The sequence below is a fragment of the Tiliqua scincoides genome, chromosome 2 (genome assembly GCF_035046505.1).
Source record: "Tiliqua scincoides isolate rTilSci1 chromosome 2, rTilSci1.hap2, whole genome shotgun sequence".
NCBI lineage: Eukaryota > Metazoa > Chordata > Lepidosauria > Squamata > Scincidae > Tiliqua > Tiliqua scincoides.
This window is the reverse complement of record NC_089822.1, coordinates 111,022,243-111,036,347: the sequence shown is the minus strand read 5'-3', so window position 1 is coordinate 111,036,347 and position 14,105 is coordinate 111,022,243. Positions and strand designations below refer to the sequence as shown.

At 43.9% G+C, this 14,105-nt stretch overlaps 1 protein-coding gene across 3 annotated transcripts in view; it reads left to right on the top strand.

Annotated features, from left to right (window-relative positions):
• TRIP10 (thyroid hormone receptor interactor 10) overlaps nt 1-14,105 on the top strand; it is an 80,373-nt gene that overhangs the window by 4,463 nt on the left and 61,805 nt on the right. The window lies entirely within an intron of this gene.

The following is a 14,105-nucleotide window of genomic DNA, read 5'->3' as shown; positions in this document are numbered from 1 at the left end:
TGCTATGTTCTCCTTGCTGCACTCTCCCCCTCACATCCCGTTTCATTTTGCAGGCATAAACTCTTTTATGAGGCAGCTTGAGTCTACTTGCCGATGTTAAAGAAACTGCCTTATACTAAATTGGGCCCTTGGTCCATCTAACTCAGTATTATCTACAGCAGGGGTGCTCACACTTTTTTGGCTCGAGAGCTAAACCCAGCAAGGCCCGGAGATCTACCAGAGTTTTTTTTACAATGTTCGCGCCATCATAACATATAACATTTATGTGTACCTTGAGCCCCACTGAGTATAACAGGACTTACTCCTGAGTAGACATGCCTAGGATTAGGCTGTGAGGCTGCAATCCTAGCCACACTTATCTGGGAGTAAGCCCCATTGAGTACAATGGGCCTTACTCCCGGTGTTTCCTCCCAGAGGCACCTGAAAGGGGGGGGTCGGGAGGGGGGGTGTCGGCACTCCGTGATCTACTCATTTTGCCTCGCGATCTACCGGTAGATCACGATCCACCTATTGAGCACCCCTGATCTACAGTGACTGGCAGTTCTTCAGGGTTCTCTGTCTACAGAGACGACTGTCTCTTCCTTTCCTAAGTAAGCATTGACTAAAGAGTTTATCAGAGTGACCTAAAATGACTTCTTAGACATTCAGACACTTACATTGCAAAAACAAACAATGCCTAAAGACTGATATTGCAAAAACCTATCTAGAAGATTTCATGAAATTGTATTTAAGTTGGGAAGCTAGTCTAGTAACCTGTTTTAGATTCTCATTCACGGAAAAAACATGTTTTCATCAGTCAACAGTCATCCATGAACTTGAGCTTCACTTGTGCCTGTGGCCTCTCTTCTCCTGGAGCAAATTCCAAATTCCGGGGGCTGACTTTCATCAGGACCAACAGAAGAGCATAGAGATGTTAGTCTTTGGAAGCTCTGTATAAATACAGAACTGAAGTGGTGTTATTGATGCCTGTTGTAAATGTAGTTCTGTGTTTAAGATTCTTTTTTAGGCAATAATAGTCTTTGTGTATTCATTTTTGCACATAAACACTTGAATTTCTGCGAAGTCATTTTTGTTGTTTTAGTTGGTTGTAAAACTGTTCATGTTTTTCTAAATACTATGAACTGAAGTGGCTTGTCTACTTGGGTACAACGTTCCCTTTTAGCGATGAGTAGCTAAGATGTTTTCTTTTTAGGGTTCTTATGCAGAGTAAATAGTGTCTCGCTGTGTCTTTCACCAGGTTAGGTTTGGACTGAGATTAAATTCCCTGGCTGAGTGCCTTCGGGTGGGCATTACTCCTTTCTGGACACAGTTCCTCTAGCTACAGCTGTAAGGGCATCCTTGCTCTATTTCATGGAAAAGTGCAAGAATAAATGGGGTAAAGTTTGTGAAGTACTCAGTTTCTAAGACTGCAACTTCAACTTGGGACTTGCTTCCAATAAATGTTGTTAGGATTGGACTTTGCATCAGGAGGGGGAAAAATGATGTGTGGCATGTCTTGATAGTTTTAGCAAAAGATTGCCAGGTAAACTCCTATTGGAATATCTGACCAGCCCAGTTTCTTCTTGCTGGTAAGTTTAGCTTGAGAAGTAATGTGATTGAGGACACAATTCTAACCAGCTTTCCAGCACTGGCATAGCTGTGCCAGTCAGGCTTGTGCTGCATCCTGCAGTTGGGAGGCAGTCATGGAGGCCTCCTCAAGGTAAGGCAATGTTTGTTCTCTTACCTCGAAGTTGCATTGCCCTTATCTCGGTACTGGAAAGCTGGTTAGGATAGCACCCTAAGATATACAGATTCTTCCTGATGATGTTAGCGGTTAAAGAAGTTACCCACTAGCTATGTTGTGAACCCCCAATGCAAGTTAGAGTGCAATCCTATGCATGTCTACTCAGAAGTAAGTCACATTGAGTTTCCTGGGACTTGCTTGCTTGTGATTAGGATTGCAGTTTCAGTGTATTTGGCCTGACTGCATAAAAATGAAAAACACATAGCATCACTGGCCATGAAAGCCTCTGGCACTTCTTTCATTACGCTAGCGTTTCTTATAAAAACAGCTTCCTGGCAGTAGGCACTGTTCCCTTTTTTGTTTGTGTTGACTTGGAGACGGTATGGTGTGTGTTTTAATTTCAAACTTTCTTCCTGGTGCTTAGACTATGTGTACATTAAGCTTAAACCCGTTGGGAGTCCCTTTGGTGACTTAATTTTGAGTTTTTCCTAGGGATTGTACAGAACAGAACTGAAACCAGCTATCTAACATAAGGGCATATATAGTAAAGTCTCGTATAAACGAACTGGATTTGTTCATTCAGTTTTCCAACTTGGCTTCTGAGCTGTAATTAATTGGAGTGATGCTGTCTCCTGGGAATGGTGCTTTTTCTGATAGTGACACCTTTCCCTTTGCAAGGGATTTTTGCCAGGGTTGGGGAGGGGAGTTCCATTTGTTTTGTGGGAAGCAACTGGCTCTAAGAACAGAGTAATGAATAGCTGTTCCTTGGTGAGTTTCTATGGGAGACCGCAGTTTCTGCGGTAGCCAAGGAAGGGAATTGAGAGGTGGCGAGCACTCATTAGGCATGATATCTGTTATTGCAAATGTTCAGGTTCATTTGGGGCCCCTTCCTGCTTTGTAAAAGTACACTTAAAATTATAAAGTGTGAATGCATTAAATGTGTGTTTGCAAACTCGGGAAGCTACTGGTACATTTGTCAGAGAGGTAGGGTTGGCTGCAGCTCCTTGTTGAGTGTTTGTTTGGTGGCTTGCCCTGTATAATGTGTGAAATGGCCCTCTGTGAAATGACCCAACCTGTTGAGGGCTTCAGTGTCTCTTGGAGACAGCAGCGAGGAAATGCAAGTGCTTTTCTCATTTCAGCTTGTGTTATCCCTATGTTAGAAGTGGTTGCTCATTATTTTGTTAATCTTTGGTCTCATGGCTGTATGCGTTGGCCTTTGAAAATGTGTTCACCTGACAGTACTGCTTTTCTGTCTCTCCACCCCCCCCCCCACATGTGCTACCTAGTTCAAAACTGTTGAGGTGGAGCCCTAGCTGGAGTTGCCCTGGAGACTGACTTGCACTATACATGCATCCATGAGAGTCATGGAGGAAGAGGGGTTGATGTGAAGTGGGGGAAGTTAGATTTGGGGTGAGTGCAGAAGGTGAACATGGTGAGAAGAGAATAGACTCTCCTGGAAAGGAAGCCATATATTTACTTGAGTGCTGTAACTTCCAGTCATTCCCAGAATGCTTCCTTGTGTTTTTGGGTGCCTCGCCCTCTATATTGGAATCAAAATTCTTTATATGCGCGGGGTAAGCTCAAGAGACATTGGCACCGAAGGCAGACAACTTGAGTGAGATCCCACTCCCGTCTCCAGCCTGAATGAACATGGAGCACAGGCTGCTGGGGAATAATAATTGAAATGAACATACACAATGCGAAAACATGAATTTGTGGCAGGCAGGGCTGTTTCTGCACCTGCTTTATGTTGGAGGTGGAAATAGTTTTTATGTATATAATACAACTTTTTGCCCTCATATCTATCAGGTTCTTTATGAGCATCCTGCTCCAAGTATGGTATGGGAGGAATGGCTTTGGCCTGGTGCTGTGGAAGAGCTGCGACATCTTCCTGACTTCTAACTCTTTAAATAGGAAGGCAGAGTTCACAGATATCCTCTGTTAAGTATTCAGTTGGAGTTAGTGAGGTAAGGGTGTCTGAATGTGTATATATATTTATTTAAAAGATTTCTGTCTCCCCCTTCCCACTCCCAGAGTGGCTTTCAATATTCATAAAAGCACAATCAATAACAGGTAAAAATCGGTAGCCAGCATGTAGTTCAAAGCAAGAAAGATGTTACATAAAATACCTAAAATGCTGCTGCTTTTGAAGCTGCCGCCACTCCAAATAAATTAAGTAACCCATAATCAGAAAACCAAGCAGTATCCCATAAAAGGGGAGCTAATACTAAGATGGGAAAGCCAAACAAAAAGGAAGGTTTTAACCTCTCTGGAAGGCCACCAGGGAGGGCATAGTTCTCAGTTCAACTGGAACGGAGTTGATGCCACTATGGAGAAGCCACTTGGCTAGTGTGAGAATAAACTATGAATCGGACACTAGTTGTCTTCTAGTGAACAAAATTGGTTCAGATCTCTGGTGAATCAAAGGATGCGTGAGCAGAGTTGACATGTGTTCTGGATTCTGTAGCTCTGTTGCTCAGTATTTGGGACTCATTATTAAAAGAGCAATGCAGGAATAGCTCAGGATGCTTACCCATGCCAAGTGGTAACCTAGGTCCCAGTGAGAACATGCCTATTTGAAGCAGATGTAATGTGATGCTTCTTAGGGCTTTTGGCTCAGCAAGTTTCTTTCCATGTTCAGGGATCTTTGGCTGCATTTTCAAAGGCCCAAAGTCACTATGCTTCTGCCTTCCTGTGGAAACTGGGCTAAAAAAACATGGTTTGCCTGGTTATCTAGGGTTAATTCAGATACCCCAACTAAATCATGGTTCAGGTAGCTTTTCTGTGATTGCACATGGCTTCAAATCATTGCTTGCTACTAGCAAGCAATCTAGAATTGTAAATCATGATGTGAATTGGGTTTGCAAATTGTGACTTGTGCCAACTGTGGTGTGATGTGGTGTCTGAATCAAGAAACCGTAGTTATGGTCAGTGGTCTGCCTCTGGAGCAGTCTCTACTAGCGATGTAAAATTTCTCGGGGGGGGGGCAGCGAAGGGTTTGTTTGGAAAACAATGGAAATGCATGCCATAATTTTAATATAAAACCTAAACTTATTTTATTGCTTTATGACATAAAATGTATCATTTATAATTCAGTTAACATATAAAATTGTACTATTTGATATACAATATATACGGAATTTATAAAAGCCTTAGTTTTGTTCATACATAATTGCAAATACATCCATAAACTGAAAACTGCTGCTCTCTATACATAAAGCGTATAAGTTTTTGCAATGTGAGTAGGAAAAGAAATGAAAATAGAAATAAAGAGTGTATTATTTGAACAGAAAGTGTCTCATACAGTCATAATCTTAAGATTTCAGCTATCAACCTACTGGATATTTCAGCTTAACATTGTAAATATACTTCCCTCAAGCATTGCTTGAGGTGATAAAAAATCTCTCTTGGTTTTTTTTCTCACTGAGAGCAGCAAGTGACCATTGTAATGGTAGATTGCCTTGTCTGCCTTCTTCCTTGGCAGAATTTCTCCCTAGTGCCAAATTCTTGGCAGGGCGTGTGTTTGAGTGAGCTGCCCTAATCCCTGGTTTGCTATAGACTAAGTATAACTTAGCCAACATTGGTTTAAGGTGGCATGGTTGCATAGAAGTCCTCCCCGGATGTTTAGTCAACGACCCGCTTCTCTGGACTCTGTTATTCAACTAATGACCCTTTTCTGTCATTCCTCTTTGCCGACTGCTGATTGAAATGAGAATATACACCCTATGACAGCAAAAAGCATATGCTCCTATGCATTTGTTTTGAAACATTAATGCAAATGTCATTTGGGAACCATTGAACCGTAGACTATGTGTTTTGCTGTGTTAATTGTGAGTGGTGGATAGCTTTTGGTGTGTCACACAATTAACTGTATCGAAATTCAGAAATTTTGTGAAGTTCCAAAGTGTAGATTGTAACCCCCACTGGGATTACTGAAAGGAATGAAATCCTGCAACTTTGACAGCCATGGTCCTGTTTATCTTGGGCTAAGGTTGGAAGTGACACAGAGTGGAGGGAAAGCTATGCTGTAGAAGTCTTCTTCAACTTGTCACTCAATATTTTTTGCAGTCAATCAAGAGCAATAGTGGGTCTAGGAAGTATCACTGTATCCCCACATTATGTTTCCTGACACCACCATGCTCTGAACAAGAACCAATTAAAAAACCCTAAAGGGTTTTTTTATCTTCTCACCCAGTCAAACTCTGTCCTGCCATCACTTCGCCTAAGGCTGAGCAAAACAACTTGGTTTGCTTTAAAATCAGTCTGAGGACACCCCTCCAAACCTTGGTTTCTTCTTGTAGTCTTCAGGGGTAGATCATACATTGGAACACTCCGGAGTCTGAATTATCTTTAGTGAGTAAAAGTGCAGCCGGCAGAATGAGTCAGAATAACAGTTGAGATGAGAGCTTATGCACCCCATTCTACCACATGCGTGCATGCACCACCTGCTCTTAGTGTTCATGTCCAGATAACAGCAAGTGCAAGTTTTGTTGTAGCCTCAGATTCTTGAACATTGACTGAGTTTTGGAGGTGACATTTTTTTGTCAGGGAGCTTTTGTGTTGAGAGGAAAATACCGCACTCTGGTCCTTGTCACTTGGTAAATATATCCTCTGGTTTTGGACTTGAATATCCACTTCTTGACCAGCCAAAATTGACCAGGGGTGTGGTGTTTTTGGGCAAAAGCAGTCCATGAGAATTTCTCCCTAGTGCTAAATGCTCCATGACTGGGCTAGGATCATTGTCCACTGTAGTATCTTGCATTACTTTAATAGAGACTGTTTCGCTTGATCTTAGCCACAACCAAGTAGTAGCCAAGGAGAAGCTGGCTGGAACCAGCCCAAGTGAATTGTCTGAACAAGGCTTTTCACTTCAGGATTTTGTTCCAGAATATGTCCATCTTTAATTGGGTTGCTCTCCAGCAACTTTTACGAACTGTACTAGGAATCTTTCCATTCTTAAGAGTTGTCTTTGGATGTTTTGTTTTCTAGGTGAGATTCTTATTGTTTATATCAAGTGTAAATAAATCAAATAAAAAGAGAGGCATCTGCCCCAAAGAGTTTACAATCTAAAATTTGTCACAGGGGAAGGCTATGGAGGTCAAGGTCATGGAGAAGGATGTTGAGTTGCTACGAAATCTGTGATTGGATCTCCTGTAGAACGTGTGCATACATATTCATTCAAAGCACCCTTGGGGAGGAATGTTCAACAATTCCCTGCCTGCCAGTTTCCTGTTCCTGTTGCATATGCACACACCCACACACATGTGTTGCTGCTGGCTCTTGAGAGGAGTGGGAGCATAGAGGTTTCTGTATGATACTGGTATGTTTTTTCCTCCTTGGAAGTAGCAGCTTGTTATTGGGTGAATTAAGAATGTGGTGAAGTATTGCAGCAGGAAAGGGTTAAACACCTAATTGCCTGTACTTTCTCCCTCCCTGCATGCTGTGACTACTTGAATTCTAAAAGAATACAGGTTGGTCCTTGGTTTCAGTTCGGGATAAGCTCATGGCAAATATTTCATGAAAAAATATGGCTTTAGAGGAAGAATTTAAAGAACGAATGGGAGGTTGCCTCCTTTCAGTAATCTGCAAATGGAAATATGAAATTTTTCTTTTGCTTTCATGCTTTCTACATAGTAGAGAAAAAAGCAAATGATCTTTACTCTCAAAGCATTTTTTTCTTTGTGCTTAGTTTTGGTACAGATGTAATCTGTACTCCCAAACGTGCCTTCTCGCATGCTGCTACCGACTCCATCGCTGACCCACCAGTGTGCAATCTCAGGGTTTTGCTGTAATCTCTCAGAGCTACTCTCTGTAGCTCTTGTTGATAGGAGTTAGTGCCGTCTGTGGCATTTATTGTTCTATTGAGCAACTCTGTTGACAATGTAATAGAAGTTTATCTTAGCAATAAAAGCGTTGGCATGACTTCAGTGCAAAGAATAAAAGTTTCCTTAAAAGTTTAGGTTGGAGGAATAAAAATGGTACCCCAAGAATCCCTGTGGCATGGCTGCAAGCACCCAAGACTTGTTCAGGTTATTCTTGTGCTCTTTCAGACTTGCTCACAAAAAAGCAGATTTGGTGGAGAAAAAAATGTGTCCCTTAGATTTGAGTCAGTTGTATAAATTGATTCTACCCCAAGGCTCAATTTGTTCAAGAGCAGAGTGTCGGGCTGGAACGGTATCAACATGAACTGAGAACCAGGAGCTCACTTCTGCATTTATAACAGTTTTAGTGATGTGTCCAGATCTGGAATATTGTGTACAATTTTGGTCACTGGCTCTCCGAGGAGATTTCCTAGATCTGGAAAAATGTGGAAAAGGATAGCCACAATGATCAAGGACTTGGAGCACCCTCAAAGACTTATGAGTCTTTTAGACGGTGGATAGGGAACTTTTCCTTTCTTTAACACTGAACTTGGGCAGGTCTGCCCAGTGAAATTAATGGGTAGTAGATTCAAAGCAGAAAATAAAGAAAGTGCTTCTTCACTAAGAGCCCAAATGCATGGGGTTTTCTGTCTCATGGTGTGATGATGACCACAGTCTGCTTTCTGTGGGCACACTAGGTGGTGGGCAAGACATCACTTCCACTGCCTCCTTGGCCAGATATCCCCAAATAATCCTCTGCTCAGTAAGCTTAAGGGGTCAGTCTCTTTTGCAGGGCTTTGCATGCATGTGCCTGCCTCTGCCATGTCCTTCTGCTGGGAGAATATCTTGGGGGGGGGGGGCTAGGCATGTTTGTCAGAATGTATCCCAGAAGTCCTGCCCTGCTGGTGTATGGAGGAACTTGGACTCTGGAATGTTGGTGTTAATACTGCTGTTTGGGTGCTGCCACTTTTTCTCCTGACCCCTTGTATCAGCTGCATCTTCTTCACTAGCCATTGTTGCATGTATTGCAACGTTGGTTGATGCTGTCCATTCCCGTCCCCCCACCTGCTGCTGCCTAATATCCGTTAGCTGGCATTTAATTTGGGTATCCAAGAGGATTCTTAGAATATATTCTTCCTCAAAGAGGCAAACCTGTAGTGGAGCAAGTCATGCAGCTTACTGGTCAGGGCCACCACACTGGATTGGGAAAAATGCTGCTCTGACCCTCAGGGGTCTACCATCCAACTAGACCAGGGCGGTCCAACTTTGGGCAGCAGGGCGGGGGGAGTGCATGACCCTTGTGTGAACCCTAGCTGTGCCGACTCAAAAGCGGTGATGTAATGTCATCACCAATTCTGCATTCGCAGCCACCGAAGTCATGCCATGGCTGATAGGTTAACTTAGGAGGGAGAAGAGTGGTAACACAGGATCTCAGTGGTTCAACTTTTAGTGCTTTCACGTCAGCTACCATTGTTGCTTCCTTCACTGGTGCTGCTGTCGCCGTTGCCAAGAGTGCAGTGTGTCAGTCAGCACTTACTAAGGCTCCTGGTGTATTGGTATTGAGCACTACTTTGTTGAGGTGCTGATAGTTGCTTTGTTTTTCATACGTGCAGCTGATCTGTGACATGTCCTTGTGTTACTCTTCCCACCTTAACACCTTGCTGATGCCAGCAACTGAAAAAAAATTCCAGTGGATGTGTGTGTACCTGCAGAAACTTTGCTATCAGTGGGTAAGATCCAGTGGACGGCCTGTGGACTGGCAGTAGTGGCTTGCAACGTGAATTGAAAGGTTTAGCAGATCTATTCTTTCCCCTTTAAGTCTCCACTCCTGTAACAGCTGCCTTGTCTTGGATTTATGCCTGAACTTCTCGCCTTTCTGTGCCACTCAACCTACTTGTATCCTAAAAATAATACATGGTGGAAGCAGTGGCTTGGCAAGGGCACTGTGCAGCAAAAGCCAGCTTCCAAGGGTGATTTTGAATGCCCTTCTGTTCAGATGCCCCTTGTAAATGAGCAGCAACTTCAAAGAGAAAAGAGGGGGACAAAGAAGCACAGGGGATCGCTTGGTGGCCAGCGTGCCAAGTGGCTTTCAGAGAAGACAAGATTCTGCAGGGCTTTAAAAAACAAGCTATGTATAATGTGAGGATGTGTGCCTCCTTGCTGTCCCTTCTCTCTTTCTGTAATCCCCTCCCACATGACATGGCCTAGATCCAAAACCCTCTAGAAAAACAAGCTTTACAAATGCACAAACATACCAGAGCAAGCAGCTCTGTGTCTGAGACACTGTCTTGCCTCAGTCTTGCAACCTTCTACATTTTGAGCTACCCAGGAATGTCAGGTTTCTGCAGATTAAACTGGGAGTATGCATCAGAGCTAGAAGAAAATATTTTTAGGTGTTGGAATCACATTAATGGGGCTGCCTGAGATGTTTTGAGCTTCATGATTCAAGTCTGTGAGTAGAAAACTGGATCCTAGAGTTCTCTTCTCTCCAGTTTCTAGTTAATAGTTTATCATGACTAGGGAGGACTACATCTCAAGGTGTATAACTGTGTTTTCACAACCCCCTTAGTGAAAGCATTTCATTTCTCTGTACTACAATATTGTTTCTGGCTTGGCTCCCCATCCAAGAGACTTTCATTGGTTGGTCCCCTTTCAGGTAGACACCTTGATTTCTATCATCTACACTCTATACCGGCAATTTTCAGCAAGTGCGTCACAGCACATTGGTGTGCTGCAAATGGGCTGCAGATGTGCCACAGGAATTGGAGGGACAGTAACTTTTTACTAGGCCCTTGGAGAATGTGAGCTCCCCACTGGCAGTGTGATATGCGTGTGTATTGTCAATGTTAAAAAAAAATGATGGTATGCCTTGAAAATTTTAGTGTCTTGTGCCATGAGATGTTTCTAAAATTCTCTTCCTTTGTTAAATGTTCTCTGAATACTCAAACATTGGCTAAATATAAGAAAAACCCTGCTTGGTCAGGCTAAGAGCCCATCTACTCCAGCTTCCTGTATCTCACAGTGGCCCATCAAGTGCCTCTGGAAGCATTTAAGACAACAAGATAGTTGTATCCTGTTGCTCGTCTCTTGCATCTGGCATTCATAGATCTACCTCTAAAACTTAGTGGTTGCATACAGTGGCATGGCTTGTAACCCGTGATTACTTTTCCTCTGTAAATCTCTGTCAATCTTTCAGACCCCTTTTAAAGATGTCTAGGCCAGGTGCCATCACCTGTAGCAAGGAATTCCACAGATTAATTAGTCACTATGTAAAGAAATATTTTCTTTTGTCTTTTCTAACTCTCCTGCCACTCAATTCAAGTGGATGTCCCCTGGTTCTAATGTTATGCAAGAGGAAAAAACTTCCCTCTGTTCATATCTTACATAATTTTGTATATCTCTGTCATTTCCCCCCTCAGGTGCCTCAGGTGACAGAAGAGCCCAAATGCTGTAGACTTTTTTCTCATAAAATAGGCATCCCAGACCACTAATCATAAGAACATAAGAACAGCCCCACTGGATCAGGCCATAGGCCCATCTAGTCCAGCTTCCTGTATCTCACAGCGGCCCACCAAATGCCCCAGGGAGCACACCAGATAACAAGAGACCTCATCCTGGTGCCCTCCCCTACATCTGGCATTCTGATTTAACCCATTCCTAAAATCAGGAGGTTGCGCATACACATCATGGCTTGTACCCCATAATGGATTTTTCCTCCAGAAACTTGTCCAATCCCTTTTTAAAGGCGTCTAGGCTAGACGCCAGCACCACATCCTGTGGCAAGGAGTTCCACAGACCGACCACACGCTAAGTAAATAAATATTTTCTTTTGTCTGTCCTACACTCAATTTTAGTGGATGTTCCCTGGTTCTGGTATTATGTGAGAGTGTAAAGAGCATCTCCCTATCCACTCTGTCCATTCCCTGCATAATTTTGTATGTCTCAATCATGTCCCCCCTTAAGCGTCTCTTTTCTAGGCTGAAGAGGCCCAAACGCCGTAGCCTTTCCTCATAAGGAAGGTGCCCCAGCCCCGTAATCATCTTAGTCGCTCTCTTTTGCACCTTTTCCATTTCCACTGTCTTTTTTGAGATGCGGCGACCAGAACTGGACACAATACTCCAGGTGTGGCCTTACCATAGATTTGTACAACGGCATTATAATACTAGCCGTTTTGTTCTCAATACCCTTCCTAATGATCCCAAGCATAGAATTGGCCTTCTTCACTGCTGCCGCACATTGGGTCGACACTTTCATCGACCTGTCCACCACCACCCCAAGATCTCTCTCCTGATCTGTCACAGACAGCTCAGAACCCATCAGCCTATATGTGAAGTTTTGATTTTTTGCCCCAATGTGCATGACTTTACACTTACGGATATTGAAACGCATCTGCCATTTTGCTGCCCATTCTGCCAGTCTGGAGAGATCCTTCTGGAGCTCCTCACAATCACTTCTGGTCTTTACCACTCGGAAAAGTTTGGTGTTGTCTGCAAACTTAGCCACTTCACTGCTCAACCCTGTCTCCAGGTCATTTATGAAGAGGTTGAAAAGCACCGTTCCCAGGACAGATCCTTGGGGCACACCGCTTTTCACCTCTCTCCATTGTGAAAATTGCCCATTGACACCCACTCTCTGCTTCCTGGCCTCCAACCAGTTCTCAATCCACGAGAGGACCTGTCCTCTAATTCCCTGATTGTGGAGTTTTTTCAGTAGCCTTTGGTGAGGGACCGTGTCAAACGCCTTCTGAAAGTCCAGATATATAATGTCCACGGGTTCTCCCGCATCCACATGCCTGTTGACCTTTTCAAAGAATTCTATAAGGTTCATGAGGCAAGACTTACCCTTACAGAAGCCATGCTGACTCTCCCTCAGCAAGGCCTGTTCGTCTATGTGTTTTGAGATCCTATCTTTGATGAGGCATTCCACCATCTTACCCGGTATGGATGTTAGGCTGACCGGCCTATAGTTTCCCGGGTCCCCCCTCTTTCCCTTTTTAAAAATAGTCGTGACATTTGCTATCCTCCAATCTTCTGGCACCATGGCCGTTTTGAGGGACAAGTTGCATACCTTAGTCAAGAGATCTGCAACTTCATTCTTCAATTCCTTAGTAACCCTTGGGTGGATGCCATCAGGGCCTGGTGACTTATTGATCTTTAATTTATCAATGAGGTCTGAAACATCTTCTCTTTTAACCTCTATCTGACTTAACTCCTCAGTTAGGAGGGGCTGTTCGGGCAGCGGTATCTGCCCGAGGTCTTCTGTCGTGAAGACAGATGCAAATAACTCATTTAATTTCTCTGCCATCTCTAAGTCTCCTTTTATCTCCCCTTTCCTCTCCCTCCCTCTCCCCTTTCCGCTTCTCTGGCGGGTTTCCTGCTTCTAACATATTTGAAGAAGCTTTTATTGTTCCCCTTAATGTTGCTGGCCATGCGTTCCTCATAGTCTCGCTTGGCCTCCAGTATCACCTTCTTACATTTCTTTTGCCACAGTTAATGTTCCTTTTTATTCTCCTCATTAGGGCAAGACTTCCATTTATGGACGGAAGCTTCCTTGCCCTTCACAGCCTCTCTAACCTGGCTGGTTAGCCATGCGGGCACCCTCCTGGATTTAGTGGAACCCTTCTTCCTTTGTGGTATACACCTCTGCTGGGCCTCTATTACTGTTGTTTTAAGCAGCCTCCATGCATTCTGGAGAGATTGGACTCTTTTTACCCTCCCTTTCAACCTCCTTCTAACCAGCCTCCTCATTTGAGGGAAGTCCGCCCGTCGGAAGTCAAGGGTTTTTGTTAGAGATTTGCCTGGTATTCTTCCCCCAACGTGCACGTCAAAACGGATCGCAGCATGATCACTGTTCCCCAATGGCTCAGTAACTTTTACATCTCTAACCAGGTCCTGCGTACCGCACAAAATTAAATCCAGAGTCACCTGTCCTCTGGTGCGCTCCGTGACTTGCTGATCTAAGCCACAGTCATTTAGCACGTCAAGAAATCCGGTTTCCTTATCGTGACCAGAACACAAATTGACCCAGTCAATATGAGGATAATTGAAGTCCCCCATGATTACAACCCTGTCCCTCCTTGTCACCTCCCTGATCTGTTTCCTCATTTCAAGGTCCCCATCCGATTTCTGGTCTGGAGGACGATAGCACGCCCCCACTATTACATCGCTGCACAAGCCTGGTAATTTAACCCACGGTGGAGTCGGACCCACCTTCAATCTCTACTTTGCTGGATTCTATCCCTTCCTTAACATAAAGGGCCACCCCACCTCCAACACGCCCCTGCCTGTCCCTCCTGTAGAGTTTATAGCCCGGGATTGCGGTATCCCACTGATTCTCCGCATTCCACCAGGTTTCCGTTATGCCCACTATGTCAATATTTTCTCTTGTCACCAGACATTCCAGTTCTCCCACCTTTGCTCGTAGACTTCGGGCATTCGCATAAAAGCATTTATACACGGAATGCCCCAGGATGGGCTGCTTATTTGCTCCTTTGTCCCCGCATCCTCTCATTGTGCCAAACC